The sequence below is a fragment of the Sander lucioperca genome, chromosome 10 (assembly GCF_008315115.2).
Source record: "Sander lucioperca isolate FBNREF2018 chromosome 10, SLUC_FBN_1.2, whole genome shotgun sequence".
NCBI classification, from domain to species: Eukaryota; Metazoa; Chordata; class Actinopteri; order Perciformes; family Percidae; genus Sander; species Sander lucioperca.
Genome location: NC_050182.1, coordinates 13922923 through 13938106, shown reverse-complemented (window position 1 = coordinate 13938106; position 15184 = coordinate 13922923). Strand labels below are relative to the sequence as shown.

Genomic DNA, 15184 nt, shown 5'->3' with positions numbered 1-15184 from the left:
TCTGAAATGTAGTTGAAGGAGCATCACATGGAAATATTCAAGTAAAGTACAAGTTGAGTAAGTGTACTTACTTTATTGAGTTAAGTTTAAGAGTAAGTGTACTTACTCAACTAAATGTTCTTCTGAGCATATGCATTGTGCTGTTTCAACCAAGACCTTATTCCAGAAAGTCCGTCAGTAGATAAGAAACCTGCTTTGACTTCTTTAAAACCACTCTGTGATGGTTTGTTTACACTTTCCCTAAATTGAATGTGATTGCTCTGTGCCATAAATAAACTCATAACAATCTAAGTCATTATGTTGTAGGTAATTGTTCGGTATCATAATTCAGCAGGATGTCTCGCTGTTCACTCTGGGCTTGTGCCTTTTACGTTCCGTTCTGCTCCACCTTTCATATATCTCCTCTAACAGTTAAATTCCTTTCCAAAGAAGCAGAATTACTATATTTCCCTCATTTTCAACATTTTAAATTGAAACAGTCCACTGGTTTTGGTTCTGGTTTTTGTTTATTCATAGAAAAGTATACAGTTTTTAACTGCTGTTGATTTTAAACCTGTTACAAAATTCAGTCTTTTCATTTAAAAAAAAACTATTTCATTCATTTACTCATTTACCAGCGGAGTGACGGTCCACCACTTTGGTCTGGACTGAAATGTCTCAACAACTATTGTATTGATTGCATTCCATTCTGTACAGATATCTATGGTTCTGATAAGATGAATCCTACTGATTATACTGGTCCCTGAACGTAATAGCATCGTCATTTTTTAATTTGTTAATACTTGGGTTTTTGACAAAATATTTGCTAATAATTTAGTTGCTATGACATTACCATCAGCCTCAGCTGTACTTTGTGTTTAGTGCTAATAAGTGAATGGTAAACCAGATGGTGAACATGGCAAACATTATACCTGAGAATGTTAACAGCACAGCTCAAAACCCCGCTGTGTATAAAGTACAGCCTCACAGAGCCACAGGAATGACTGCAGACTCCCAATCTTGTTTGAATTTTTCCAGAAACAATACACGGAAGCTCACGTGGATTTTCACTCTCATGGCTTTTCTTTCATCTCACTGTGAGCTCAGTCGATGCCTATACCGCTAAACCTCTGTCCAGGCAGGAGCCCTGAGGTTTTAGAGGTTGGACTGCGTGTGGACTGTTTCCCCTGACCGGCTGGAAAATGTGAGAGGTGAAAATCATCCAGATAGTGCTGAAAATGTTTTGTTGGTAAATCCTCTCAGGATGAACAAAAAAAATAAAAGTTAACACTATACAGAGAAGCAGTCTAAAGGCTAAGAGAAAGTGTGGCATTCACTGGCTGAATTGTGGTAATTACATAGTTGGCAGTAATTATAACCTTGAGTGCCATTTGTAATTTTTGATTGCACATTTGGTCTAACATTTGGCACAGCAGGGGTTCTGCACAAATGTCTTTAAGCCTTTCAAAATGAAGTGACCTCTTCATTTTGAATGTATTGAAAGTAGTCATAGTGGTGGTACAACTGAGAAGTGCAGTATAGTGCTCAATCAGATGTGTTAATGCAATCATGTTCGTACAATGGCAATTGATTAAGTGTTAGTTAAAGTTAATTATAGAAAAAAAAACCTCAGACTCTCAGGCATTAAAACATATCTCCAAAGGCATTGTTGTATATTAAGTATCCGCGCGTGGACTATGGATGTAATGGCCAGTAAACCAATTGTGTCCATGCCAGCCAATTACTGACCAGTGCAACATGCAGCATCACCAGCAGCATTGAGTCATCATCAAGAAACAGAAGAGCTGGGGGTTGGGCAAAGTAGGATCACCACTACTACAAAATATTGATGCCCCGGCTGCCTGGTATCATTTTTTTCTGAGTGGGGTCCAGGCGCTGAATTGTAAATAAATCTATCAGGGCAAGGAGCTGGGGGCTCCAGTTACCACTCCTAACAATCAAGAGGCTTTTCATGCTGCCCTGGAGGGCCATTCCTGTAACGCTAGCACACTGGAGAGAGCCACAAATCATCATCTTTCCCTCCCTCTGTTGCTTTCTCCTCCTCCTGGACTTCTTTCTTTCCCTTTTTCTTTCCATTTTTCCCCTTTCACTTACACATAAACACACCGCTGTCCTCCATTTCTCTGTCCTCATTCTCCTCTTTCTAGCACATTTATTTTATTCCTAATGCTCTTCATCACAATCCACTCATGCTTTTTGCTCTCCCACAGCTCTGTCTTTATATTCTCCCTCCTACTCTTGGTTCTTCACAACTCCCAGACGCTCTTTAGTGAAGCTCACACAACAGTAAGATGAAAGACTCGAGGGATTCTTGCCAATACATTTATCAAGATCTCAAACATCATGTCAGTTTCATTTCAGTGTCAGAAAACCACCTATCAACATGTCTTATGTGTAAGAATAAAGCTCAAAGCTCAACATGTTTAGCTCTACATTTATCTGTATATTTCATTCAGTCATGTTCAGCTTTTGATGTCTGCATTTGATGATTTTTGCATGTCAACAACTATAATACATATTGCAAGTAAGATCCATTCCAACTTTCCTTATAATGATGACAAGAATATCCCAAAGTCTTCCAAATTAAAAGGACAAAATAAATTGTTTTTATTGTAACCATCCTTCAGAAATACACTTGGAAGTGGACCCATCAACAGTCAGTAAGACAGACTATTGCATTCACCACTGCCTTCCAAAACCATTCATCACCAAATCACCTCTGATCTTACATGGCTATGGTTTGGCTAGGCAAAAAAATATTTGGTTATAGGCATTTATTTAGAGGACTTTGTGACTTGAACATAAACACACTCAATATTCATATACTGGCCTCTAGTACACGATACAGTGGACTGTTGTAGACAACCTGATTTAATAAGACTATAGTCTCTTTGAAAGGACCATACCAATGGTTTTGCATATTTTAAGGAATTCCCCCAGTGTGGGATTAATAAAGTATCTTATCTTATCCCTTTTACAATAAATCACATATACTTTACATCAAAACAACAATTTTGCCAACCATGCTGCTGTGTTTTAAATGCCTACTTTTCTACTGTTTCAGGATCCAATGGTTTTCATTCATTCCATTACCTCACCACAACTAGAAGTGCACTCGTAAAGCGCAGACCTTTATCAAGGCCAAATGCCTATCTCACAATGTTAACGAAAGTGAAAAAAGTTTTGTATACGGAATTCAATGGGTTCTTCAGAATTTAATGGGTTCTTCCTTGGCCCCTTGGCTTTCCGTAATCTTGCTGAAAAACAAATAAAGCAAACCCAAGAACATTGCCTTGGTGGAGGTCATAATTTGACTTGAAAAAAATTTAAAAGCAGACTTGATGTTGATAGATTACACAACAGAATCTGCTAATAGATTGTCATACCGTGGTAAAATGAATAGAACCCAACATGAAATGGACAGGTGTTCTGAAAACAACAGAACGTTAGTTATTGTAGTTTGGCCCATTAATATACACAAATATGATAAGCAGTTTTACGTGACTCTGTGTGTTTTGTAAAGAAGGACTAGACATTTAGTTACTGTATAAATACTTCAAACAGATACTGGAGGCGTTTAATTGAGAGAAAGAAATGGCGGAGAAGTTTAACAAGGTGAAACTGAAGGCAACCAAGGCCTCATACTACGTTTACAAAGGAAGGGAAGGAACATACCGTTAAAGAAACATATACTAGAAAAGATGGTAACTTTGGAAACCTCTGTTTTATTGCATTCATTTGAAAATGGTTTACAAAATGTAAAGTAGCCTACAGTTACAGTCAAAGACTAAAGATTATAGTTCTTCATCCCAAAAAGATTATTTGTCAATTGCAGGAATACAGCAGATTTCTGTTATTGTTATATAGAAAACAATACGACTTGGAATAATTTAGAAATGCAGAACAAATGTCTACATACTGGTTACAGGATGAGTTCATATAAGTGGCAGAGGGCATATTTATTTGATCATCCATGAGCTCAACCATCACATCACAACATTTTAGTGCCAGCTGTCTGTGTTGTGCGGTTTACCCTGCACTACTCTTTTGTTGTGGAGAAATGGATTTGCTTTTAAAGACAGCATGCTCTTTTGAGAACATTTGAGGAGACTGGGTAGATGTACTGTAGGTGACGGTGAGAGGGTTTTGTTCGGATGTGAGAAAGGAGGTTTTTGCAGCCATTGAGTCACTGGTATTGACTAAAAGTATTACTTAATGCACATTTAAGCATTATGAAGACATATGGGTGTTGGGCATGGATGCCATTTTATTTCCAGCATTCACACAGAAATAACATCTGCAGCTGCTCCTTGTTGAGCGATGATGCTATCTTCGTCCCCTTGATCAATGATGGCCTGAGCCTGTCAATGATCTGTCTGGCTGAGGCTCGGGGACTTGGCCTGTTCTGTTCTGACCCACAGAGGCCGGCTGGGTCACACAGGTCATGGCCACAGTTTGGACTGATACCGCCAGGGGTTAATATGCAGCGGGTAAACATGAGAATGTGACACTAGGAGAGATAGGACATGCCCCTGCTCGATGATTTTTCTGACAATCTATAGATGGGGAAGCAGGGCAAATATTTAATCTGTCACTTAAATGATCAATGAATGAAGTGCATCATATGATTGTATTATAATTTCAAAACATTCATTATATATTTTTTTTCTCACAATGACTGCAGCCTGCCAGAATTCGGCTTTTTATTCAAAGCTGATCAACAACAAGTGAGTCAATAAGCTGGAGGATATGTTTACAGTAGTGAGCGTCTGCCCTGGGTTATAATTTCATCCTCATGCAGAGTGTAATTTCTCCCTTCTCCGCTTCCTGGATGAGTAACTAAATCCCCTTTCAGACATGCACCTCTTTACATTATTTTGACGGCAATTTAACATGCTGGTCTCGTGTCTGAATAAGCACTCTGGTCAAGTAAAAGTCAAGACGGCATTTCTACTAGATCAGATCTACAGTGGTAATATTTCCATATCATGAAATCAAGATGCATGTCTTGTAATGCCTTCTGAGATCACTGTAATAAATGTATCATAATATTAAAGCTTGGATCTTTATAGCACCTTTCAAGGAACCCGGCATTTTACATGAAGGCAAAACAAGTAATACACAAATGAACAAACAAACAAAAACTAAATAAATAAATGGATTTAGTGGTGGCAAAGTTTGCCGGGAACAAAAGAATTTAACTGAGTTCGCAGGCTGTGAGTCCATATAGATATTTGTCCATGAATTTGTCGTTATAGATTTCTCATTCCTTTAAGTTTTAATAAGAAGTGGATCATTTGGCCTTTACAAATCTTAAAAGTTTTTACTTCTACACATACAGTAATTTACATAACCAGGTCAGGATAGTAATCTATCATCCAATCATTGTTTGTTGTTGTTGAGGATGTTTCAGGTATGTTCCTGACACAATATACACAGGATGATCTAAATAACGCTGAGAGTTGAGAAATCACATGTGGCAGGGGACAGTGACTCTCCAGGTTGAGGGCAGGATCTTGTGGTGGTTGGCCTCTGTCCAAACCATTCGACGGCACCTTGCACCACTTTGCTGATTAATGTCCAACTGGTCGAAGTGAACTTATATCCACAGCATCTCTTGTCATAGCCTGACATCCACTGAGCCTTACATTTCACCTTTTTGAGCCAAGATTTACAAGTGTGGGATTACAATTTTTTTTTTTGCATGTTCCTGATCCTTTGACACAGAAACCATCCACCATCAATTTACTGTAATTATTGGCAAACCTCTGGTAGACCACATCTCCCAGTCTGGTGACTGGTCCCCATCCATCCTGCCAAAATGGCAGCTTTATAGCCTCCTTCCAGGACCGTCCTAGGTCGGCTAATGGGATGGGGCAAGTCTCTGCCTGAATAGGGAGCAAACAAAGGGATACATCTGGTTGATAAATTAAGATGTTGCCCAAGGGTTGTTGGTTTTGTTCTTGGTCAGTACACTCACTAATTAAATCATTATGCAGCAGTAATTCATGCTGCTCAGGGTCTGTCTCTCTCCTCTTACCCTAGTCAGGATATTGCTAATTACTGTGCTGATAAGGGTGTTCAAAAGCTTTGCACGACTATTTTACATTAATGAACGTCCGTTACATTCAAGCCATTGCCAAATAAGTTGATACAAAGTTAATTAAGCCCGTCAGCTCCACAAAACTCTCTCTGTATTTCTCAGTATGACTATCTTTACAAAATGGTGTCATCCGGCGACATTCGCACGCAGAAGCCCAAGTGATGCATTTTACGTCACCGCTGAGACAGAACAACAGCAGCGAACCGCTTTGGAAATTACAAGATAATTACCTCTTCTGAGGAGTCCATCGTGTTTTTTTATCCTCCGTGTCCATGTCCATGTCCTCTCTTGATTTGACGGGATAAACGCTACTAGCAACTTGCGGCTTGCGTCATGTGGATGCGCCAACAGTGTTGTTGTCATTACTTGGAATTCCTCATGGGGGAGACAGAAACTACACACTATAGATTTAAGCCTCACAGAGCTGCTAGCATGGCTGTAGACGTTTAGTCTTGTTTAATTATTATGTCTTCCTTCATTCTATTCCAGTCATCAAACATGTTTAAAATAATGTAAATGGAATAACGGACTCTGACTGGAGAGCAAATGACCAGACGGGAACTGTTGCTATCCAAGCTGGTCCTATCAGTTGTGACGCCCAAGTAACCTTTGATTGGACCAATAATTGTACTGTGGGTTCAGCGATTTACCATTAACTTGAAATCCACCCTGCATGGTGCATGAAATTGGCAGAATTTGCTCAAATTGTGATGTTATCTGCCTCTTGTTACTGTGGACTGATGATCACTTCTAATGGCGTGAGAGGAACAATGCCTTTCTCTCACACAGAAAATGTTTTGATGATGTTCTGATTGAGATTGCTGCCTCAGAAAAACAACTCTGTGGTCTTGTTGATGCTCACACCTGCCCTCCTGACAATCATGTCTTTTTCAAAGTCTGTTGGATGGAAACTTTGAGCTCATACTCCAAAATACGTTCACATGCAAAGCAAATAAGGACACTGAGTTTCTGTTGCCTTAAACATGTTAATGGCCCACTGCTTCAATACTATAAAATTGCAGGTCAAATTTTATTCATTGAATAAAAGGCAGTTTTGACACTCAATGCCTTGTGCTCTTTAAATTATCACACGCTCACATAGGATAGGGATAGAGCACAAGTGAAGCTGTGCAAAAATCTAAGTGTACATGCTGACACATACTCACACACAAAAGATGCACACATGCAGACACACACACACACACACACACACACACACACACACACACACACACACACACACACACATACACACAGGTAGTTAGTCCATGGTCTTTCACTCTGCAGGGTTCTGTGTGACTTGAAAAGAGCTGCACTGACTCCTGCTGGTGCAGCTAACAGCTGATCTGACATTCAGATCACAGAGCAGGAGTCGATCCTGCCAAGTCGACACTCAGCAGTCGCCTGGCAGCTGTTCACATGCCAGCTCAACCAACAAGTGACAGAATGAACTACTGTGTTGTTTTAATGCAGTACAAATGAACAAGCTGTGTATTGATTTATACTGTTACTGTTGTTAAAATGATGAACTGCAGAAAAACTAACTTTAATGATTCATTGAATTTTTTAAAGGGAGAGCATGGAATTTGGACAGAATTACTGGATTTAAGATGGTAATGGCCATGACTGGGACCAGGATCAATTGATAGTGTAACAAAGTAACTGTACATGTAGTTTGCTAACTCAAAAAAAGTGAATTTAGTGTTTAAAAACGTGATAGTAATAACTGTGAACAACCCAATTTATCTGTTTATTCCACAGTACAACACATCCTCATACCTAAACAACAGAATAGGTTGATTGTCAATGACTTCCAAAACTAAATATATGATCGTATTATTTACTGCCACACAGTGGCCGTTTTAAACATGTGACCGTAAAAGATGACCGTGGTGGAAATTGTAGCCTAATCATGTGACTTATTTAAACATTGTAGTTAACATTGTGAAACAGAACAAGTTAAGTTAAGGCAACAAAAATACTAAGTTAGGGTTAGTAAAACATCAGGCATTCAGCAGGACAACACTGCTGTTGCAGTTCATACATGCTGACTGGGAAAGCTGACCTGTGCACTGGGTTTACATTGTAGGGTTAGCTCTAGCCAGGTTAGCCATTGTAAGCAATACCAGTTGATAACAACGCATTACACTGTTATTTTGTGCATACAAACAGCGTAGCAACATGTCCACAGATAGAAGTTGGACAGAACTGTGTGTACGACTGATTTAGTGAGACAGAAATGAGACAGAAGTGCTAATAAACTACTACAGCTTTCACTACTGTTGTGTACGGGGCAGCCATGTTGGATTTTGAGTTTGGGGAACTCGGAGGTTGTCAGACTTCCGAGCTCGGAAATCTGAGGTCAGGGGGTGTGTTTCTGACTTTGACCTTGGAAAACAAATGGAGTACAAATGGAACACACTGTAAGCAGACTCAGTCATTAGGACAGTAAAAGCTTTCTTTGGTTGGCTTGAATCGTTGTGCAAACGGTGAAAGCAGAGTCAAAGTAATGTAAAAGTAAAGTAAAAAATAAAGTAAAAGTATAGTTGAAATAATTTAGATGTTGCACATTTCTTAGAAAAACATATACAGTACACATCAAACACATTACAGATTGTTGGGCTTTTTTCTTGTTAAAGTCTATATACAGTAACTCAGAAATGCTGTAAATCACCTCAGTGGGCTGTTGTTATTCTCAGTTGTCTCAGTTCTCAGTTGTCAGTTGTTTATCAGTTGTACCGCTGTGCTCGATGTTTTGTTGTATTTGTACTTCATTTCCCACTAACAACTGCTGGCATCACAGAATGAGAGCGGTACACGATTATATGTTCCCACTGTGTATTTTACCGGACTATTGACTTTTCCCAGAGATGCAGAAAGCCCATTCCATAAACCTTTTTATCATGAGTGGACCTAGATATAGAACATGGATGAGTCACAAGTTATTATTACAAACAATTCTGGCTGTTCTGGGAAGTTTTTGTACTTATGGGCACATGTATGTTGTTTGCTGTTCTGCATGTGTTGTCTGATTCTGTCTCAGTAATAAAATAAAACATGAAAATAGATTGTAATCTAAATGTTATGTACTACAGACAGTTCTCTATAGTATACTTGTCATCTCTTAGCAGCAATACTGAAGCGTCGTCTTGCTGCCTCGGGGTGAACTGTAGTGCATGAGATAAATAGAGGGGGTTATGGCTCTGTATTGTGAATAAAGTGGCACTTTGCTCTCATTTTTCAATTAGGATAATGGAGAGTAGCTCTTTATAAACATGGATATGAGCTGGAGACGTGGCTGCTGGGAGGGAAGGAGGGAGGGAGAGGGAGACAGAGCGAGAGAGCAACAGTCAAACAAAGAGAAGAAAAACTTCTACAATCTGTTCTGTTATCTGTTGTTACCTTTTATTGTTACATTCTTAGTTTTTGTTCATGTATTTAACTTGCATTTTGTTTTAGATTTTGACAGAGAAAAATGCCCCATCCCTTCTATATTGAAAAAATGTTGATTTTTGTCTGATCTGGTCACTAATAGTAAATCTTATTTTCTTACAAGAAATTATGAAATAAAAACATAATAAGCATGAGAACTTTCTCCAGGTCAGCAGTGAGTCTGTTGGATTTAAGCAATATTACACAAGAGGGTGTGATTTAACGTCATTATTGGCACAACAGTGATGCGGCTGGTCCGTAAGCAATTATAAATGCAACATATATCAACACAAAACTGCTTTGCTAGCTGCTAGCTGAAACTAAGATATCTGCTGAAAACATTTTGTTTCCTAATCGACAGATTTAGCTCCTGTACGTCCGTAAAATTCACATGTAGCAAGCTATAATTAACGTAGCACCGTGCCACTGGCACAGCTGATGTTATCCAAACATTTCCAATTAACTGGTAGGATCTACTTGTTGTATAATCCCTAGTAACATTTCTATCCTTAATTTGAGCTCATATTTTAGTGTTTTTCATATTTATTTAAAATTTCGAAAATTAAGTGGGTGCAAATTGGATTTAGAATTTAGACAAACTGGTCAAATTCAACCCTTTTGAACACACTCATTTTGTAATTTTTGTAACAATTACTTGTTTTTTGTCTTACCTAAAAAGGAAATCTGACACATCATCAGCAGCTCATTTGTGCTTTCTCCCATTTTTTGTCTTACCAAAAGCTTTTTCGTAGCTGTCAGCTTCACCCTATAGGACCCTGTTTACTGTAAACTATGGTAATTAGCGTCTTCTTGCAGCAGGGAAAATCATTTTTGGATGCATGGAGTTATAAAATCTGGGTAAAAATAATTTTAAATTAATCTTGTTTTTAAAGCAGCCATATTATGCTCATTTTCAGGTTCATAATTGTATTTTAAGGTTGTACCAGAATAGGTTTACATGGTTTAATTTTCAAAAAACACCATATTGTTGTTGTACTGCACCGCTCTCTCTCACTGCTGCAGATCCTCTTTTCAGCTGGTCTCTGTTTTAGCTACAGAGTGAGACCTCTGTTCTTCTTCTTCTTCTGTACTATCTTTGATTGCACTGCACATGCTCAGTAGCTCAGATGTAGATCATGTCAGCTAGCTAGCTCCATAGACAGTAAAAGAAAGGCTGTTTCTACAACTTCGGTCAGTTACAAGGCAGGATTAGCTGGGAGACTTCTAAATGAGGGCGCACATGTAAGTAGTTCTTTTGTAGATTATGGTGAACTTGTGTGTGTTGTAGCAGTGCTTTGCTATTGAGAACGAGGTAGCATGCTAGCGTTAGCATGCTACCTACGAGCTAATGGTTGCGGTTAGCCTGCTCGTTTCGGCTTGTGACGTCACAAGCCGTGCCGATTTTGAACAGCTCACCCAGAGACTGAAGGCAGGACACATTCAGAAACTGTATCTCACTCTAAACAGCATGGGTGGATTTTTTTCAAAGTTTGTATGTGTGTGGAAGCACCAGAGACACAACATAACACCCCAAATCCCAGAAAAAGTGATTTTTTCATAATATGGGCACTTTAAAAATAAGTCATTCTTAGGGAGGAAATAAGTAAAAACAAAAACACTAAGCTGAACCTGTAATAACATGCATCACAAGAGTGTGCAGTTTGCTAACATGACATTACAGGATGTTTCTGGGTTTTTGAATTCAGAAAGGACATGCAGTGCTCAGTGAATTCTCTTTTAGTATCCTATTTAGTCAGTGTATTGCTTGTCGTTGCCTGACAGTTCTACTGCTCTTGACCTGTTATGGAGACTACTCCTTAGGCCAAGGTTAGAATGAAATGATTGACAGTGAAGGCTGACTGCTTTGGAAGTGAAAATGTACTGTGTAAGAAAGAGAAAAATACAGGGTGCAGCTGAGGAAAGACATAGAGCCAGGTCCTTATATACTGTAGCTTAGGAACTGCTGTCACTCATACACCTAACGCTGAATGTGTTCAAGTACTTCGGCAGCACTGATGGAGACAGGAATGATTGTCAATGACTTCTACAAACAAAATATAATGGGTGCAGCTTTAAACAATAAGTAAACGTTGTGAAATCAGTGGTGTAGTCTAATGTATTGTAGTGGGTATACTGTACTGTATATATATATATATATATATGCCTATATATGCCCATGTGAAGAAGAAAAAAAACACAGATGGGGCATTTTTAAGTGGGTATATGGAAATCCTGGAGCTTTCTTAGTGGGTACCTGTGTATCGCGTAGACTACACCACTGTGTGAAATACTTAGAAAGGGTTAGAAAAAACGTCAGGGATTGGCTTAAAATGAGTCACGTAAAAGTACTCTAATTGAGAAAATAATGTGGAGTCACAGACGTCATTGTGTCACAGACTAAGTTCTGTAAAACTTAGTTAATTTAAAAAAGTGACAGTTGACTATTGGTTTCACACAGGACACAAACTCCGGTCTCCTGAGTAAACGTCCAGTGTTTGATAATTATACAGCCACTTAAATTTTAATGATGTATTTAGAATGCCAGTCAAACCTTAAATGATGAAAACAATGTAGAAAACATTATGGAAATATGGCATTTATTCTTGTTTCATGTATTAATTTGAAGAACATTACAGTCTTCTCATTTTTTTTTGCTGCCATTTTTCGTCTCTCAAGTCATTATTTATTCACTAAGCCTGTTTCTATTGCACTTATTGCATTTTGTTTTTTTATTTTTTATTGATACAACAACAATTCCTCCCCCGCCAAGGAGAAAACCTTTTTGTTTGTTGTTTCTATTTACACTCTTTTTTGTGTGTGCAAATTCAAAATGCGTTGATGGAAACACGGTTATTATAAACTGCATGTGTGCTGTGCGCGAAAACAGAAAACTTGAATTGAACGCAGCAACTACAATTAAGCTGGGCGAGGTTTAACAAATGGGTCACTTGAGTGGTCTTTGGTTGAAGCAAAAAAAGGGTCTCCATCAAGCATTGTTGAGAAGAGAAAAAAATGACGGAGGAGGAAGACAAATTAAGAGATGACAAGACAAAAGATAAGAGGAACAGTAGCAACAGTGATAGAGATAGATGGAAGAGGACATAGAGAAATAGAGAAGAGATGTTGTCGTTTATTAGCTCCTGAGCTAACTGCTGCCACCAGCTCCCACCACAGCTCCTCAGATTTCTGCTCATCTGCATGAGCCTCTCAGAGGCCTCTGGTGTCCACAGCCTGGCTACTAATGAGGGGCTGAGACGTGCCGATCCGGTTACACACACACACACACACACACACACGTCTACCCTACTCCAGCCCATTGATTCTGGGTTTACCCCTGTGATCTACACACACAAGCATGCACACACATAAATGCCTGACAATAAGGGCTGAAATAAGCTTGCATACGAGTTGAGAACACACAAAGAGACAGACACACACACACACACACACCCCTAATCTACCACACATTCAAGCTTCTCTTCAGTCTGACTTCATTATCCTACAAGATTGGCTTTAACATAATACATTCCTGCTTAACAAAACAAAGTCCTATTACTGTTTTTTTTCGATTGCTAAACGACCTGGGCAAAACTGGAGTAACGTGCAAAACTCTAACTACAGTCTGCACAGAAGCAGTTCATGTGGACCAACCTCTAGTTTGTTTTTCATTGCCTGAACACAGTTTTCAAAAACTGTGTTTTATAGTAACCGCAGCCCAGCTGGCGCGCGCAAATGTGATATCATGGAATCGCCGTAACTATTTATACCCGCGCTGGTGGTCGCGACACTAGTTGCAGTCTTGTACAGTCTCTGTACAGAGGTGGCGCTAATGAGGAAAGGCTACCAACTTTGCTCTTTCTATGGACTAGAATAAGAAAAAGATAAGAACTTGCAGCAGCATTGCCGTCAATGCTTCAATTTGATTCAATGATCTACTTGGTCGGATCAAGCCTTTCATTCACCATAAAAGAACTCATCTTAACCCAGTAAGTTTACAAGAGAGACTAGCAGTCACTCAGAGTCCTGGCATCCGGTCGCCCAGGAGCTCGTTCATGCTTCCTGTTTCCGCTTTGTCGCGTGCCGCTGAAAAAAAAAAAGAGTGGTGCGCGACCTTGGCTCGCCCGCTATAAATCCGGGCGCGCCGGCAAGATCTACGTCATTTTGACGTCACGATGGCGTGCCAGGTTGGGAACGGCCAGTATAATTCACGCTTTATCCCATGACTTTAACCATAACCTGCACAACACTGTGGATTTACAGCACTTTGTTCAAATGCTAACACACTGCTGTCAAAACTGTTAACAACACATTCAGGGGTGGTGATGGCGCAGTGGTATGACACGTGCCTTTGGTGTGCGAGACCTGGGTTCGATTCCCACTGCGATACATCAACCAATGTGTCCCTGAGCAAGACACTTAACCCCCAGTTGCTCCAGAGGTGTGCGACCTCTGACGTATATAGCAATTGTAAGTCGCTTTGGATAAAAGCGTCAGCTAAATGACATGTCATGTAATGTAATAATTCAAAACAGAATAGATTTCAGTCTGGTGCCTATCAGACACACAGGTGTCTTGTTTTAGACTAGTTAGTGAACACAAAGTATTTATACAGAGAAGGCTCAGAAAGCCTTTTTTTTGTATACAAACACCAAATAACAATGAAACAATTATACACTGTACGATTTGAGATTAACAGGTAAAAGAGCAAAGATACCAATATGTCCAGGTAAGATGTCTGAGGTTATATACACAGCTATAAAAAAACAAATGTGAAAAACACTATATCTTTACTATAGTAAAACTGTGTTCTTACTGTTTTTTCAGAAAGTAATGGAGGTGAAAGCAATGGAAACACCACATTCATTTGTTTTTAGAGATGATGCAGACATCCAATGTGATGAAGAAAACTTGCTGCATGATGCTGGAGAGAGGCAGGATTAGTCACACTATTCTTTGTTACTGTTATGTACCTTACCTACCCTACCTTTTTCCAGTAATTCCATAAATTACTAGAGACAAAATACTATATTGAAGCAAACTGCTGATTTTCATTCCTTCTTGTTTACCTTACATACAATTGGTATATTATAAAATCTATATATTTTTTCTTTAAAGAAACTATTGAGTAGTGTGAAGTCACTCAAACTGTAAAGATGAAAAGTTTGAAATTTCTGTATTGGTGTTTGATGCTAGTGTTTTTACTCTCAGTGTGTTCTGAGTGACAGTGTGTGTTATCTCAATGAGGATTGTGATAGTGTTTGGCTGCACTGAGCCTGTTTTGAGACGTGTGTTAAGACACACACACACACACACACACACACACACACACACACACACACACACACACACACACACACACACAAACACATGGCTGGGTGTTGATCCAGCCACAGATGCAAATGGAAAATAAGATGGGGAAGGGTAGGGTGATGTAAAAAAAAAAAAGAAAAAAAGGATGAAGTGATGAAGAATTTGAGATGGCTACACCCAACACTGTTGTTTTGCTTGGTGGTGTATCGATCAGGGAGGAGAGGGTTTTGTCTGACGAGGGGTTAGAGGCTGCGATGTCCAGATCTGTAGATAAAGACACTGTAGCATGTGCCGGCATACACAGAGTCCCCTCTCTGTATCTTGTTCCATCAGTTTGTA

The 15184-nt window shown here is 39.2% G+C and overlaps 1 long non-coding RNA gene across 1 annotated transcript; it reads left to right on the top strand.

Annotated features, from left to right (window-relative positions):
- On the top strand, positions 1-14020 carry LOC116036091. The gene is made up of 3 exons (XR_004101533.2): positions 1-11; positions 10969-10984; positions 13850-14020. It is a non-coding gene; the product is annotated as an uncharacterized LOC116036091 (long non-coding RNA).
- The last annotated feature ends 1164 nt before the right edge of the window (positions 14021-15184 follow it).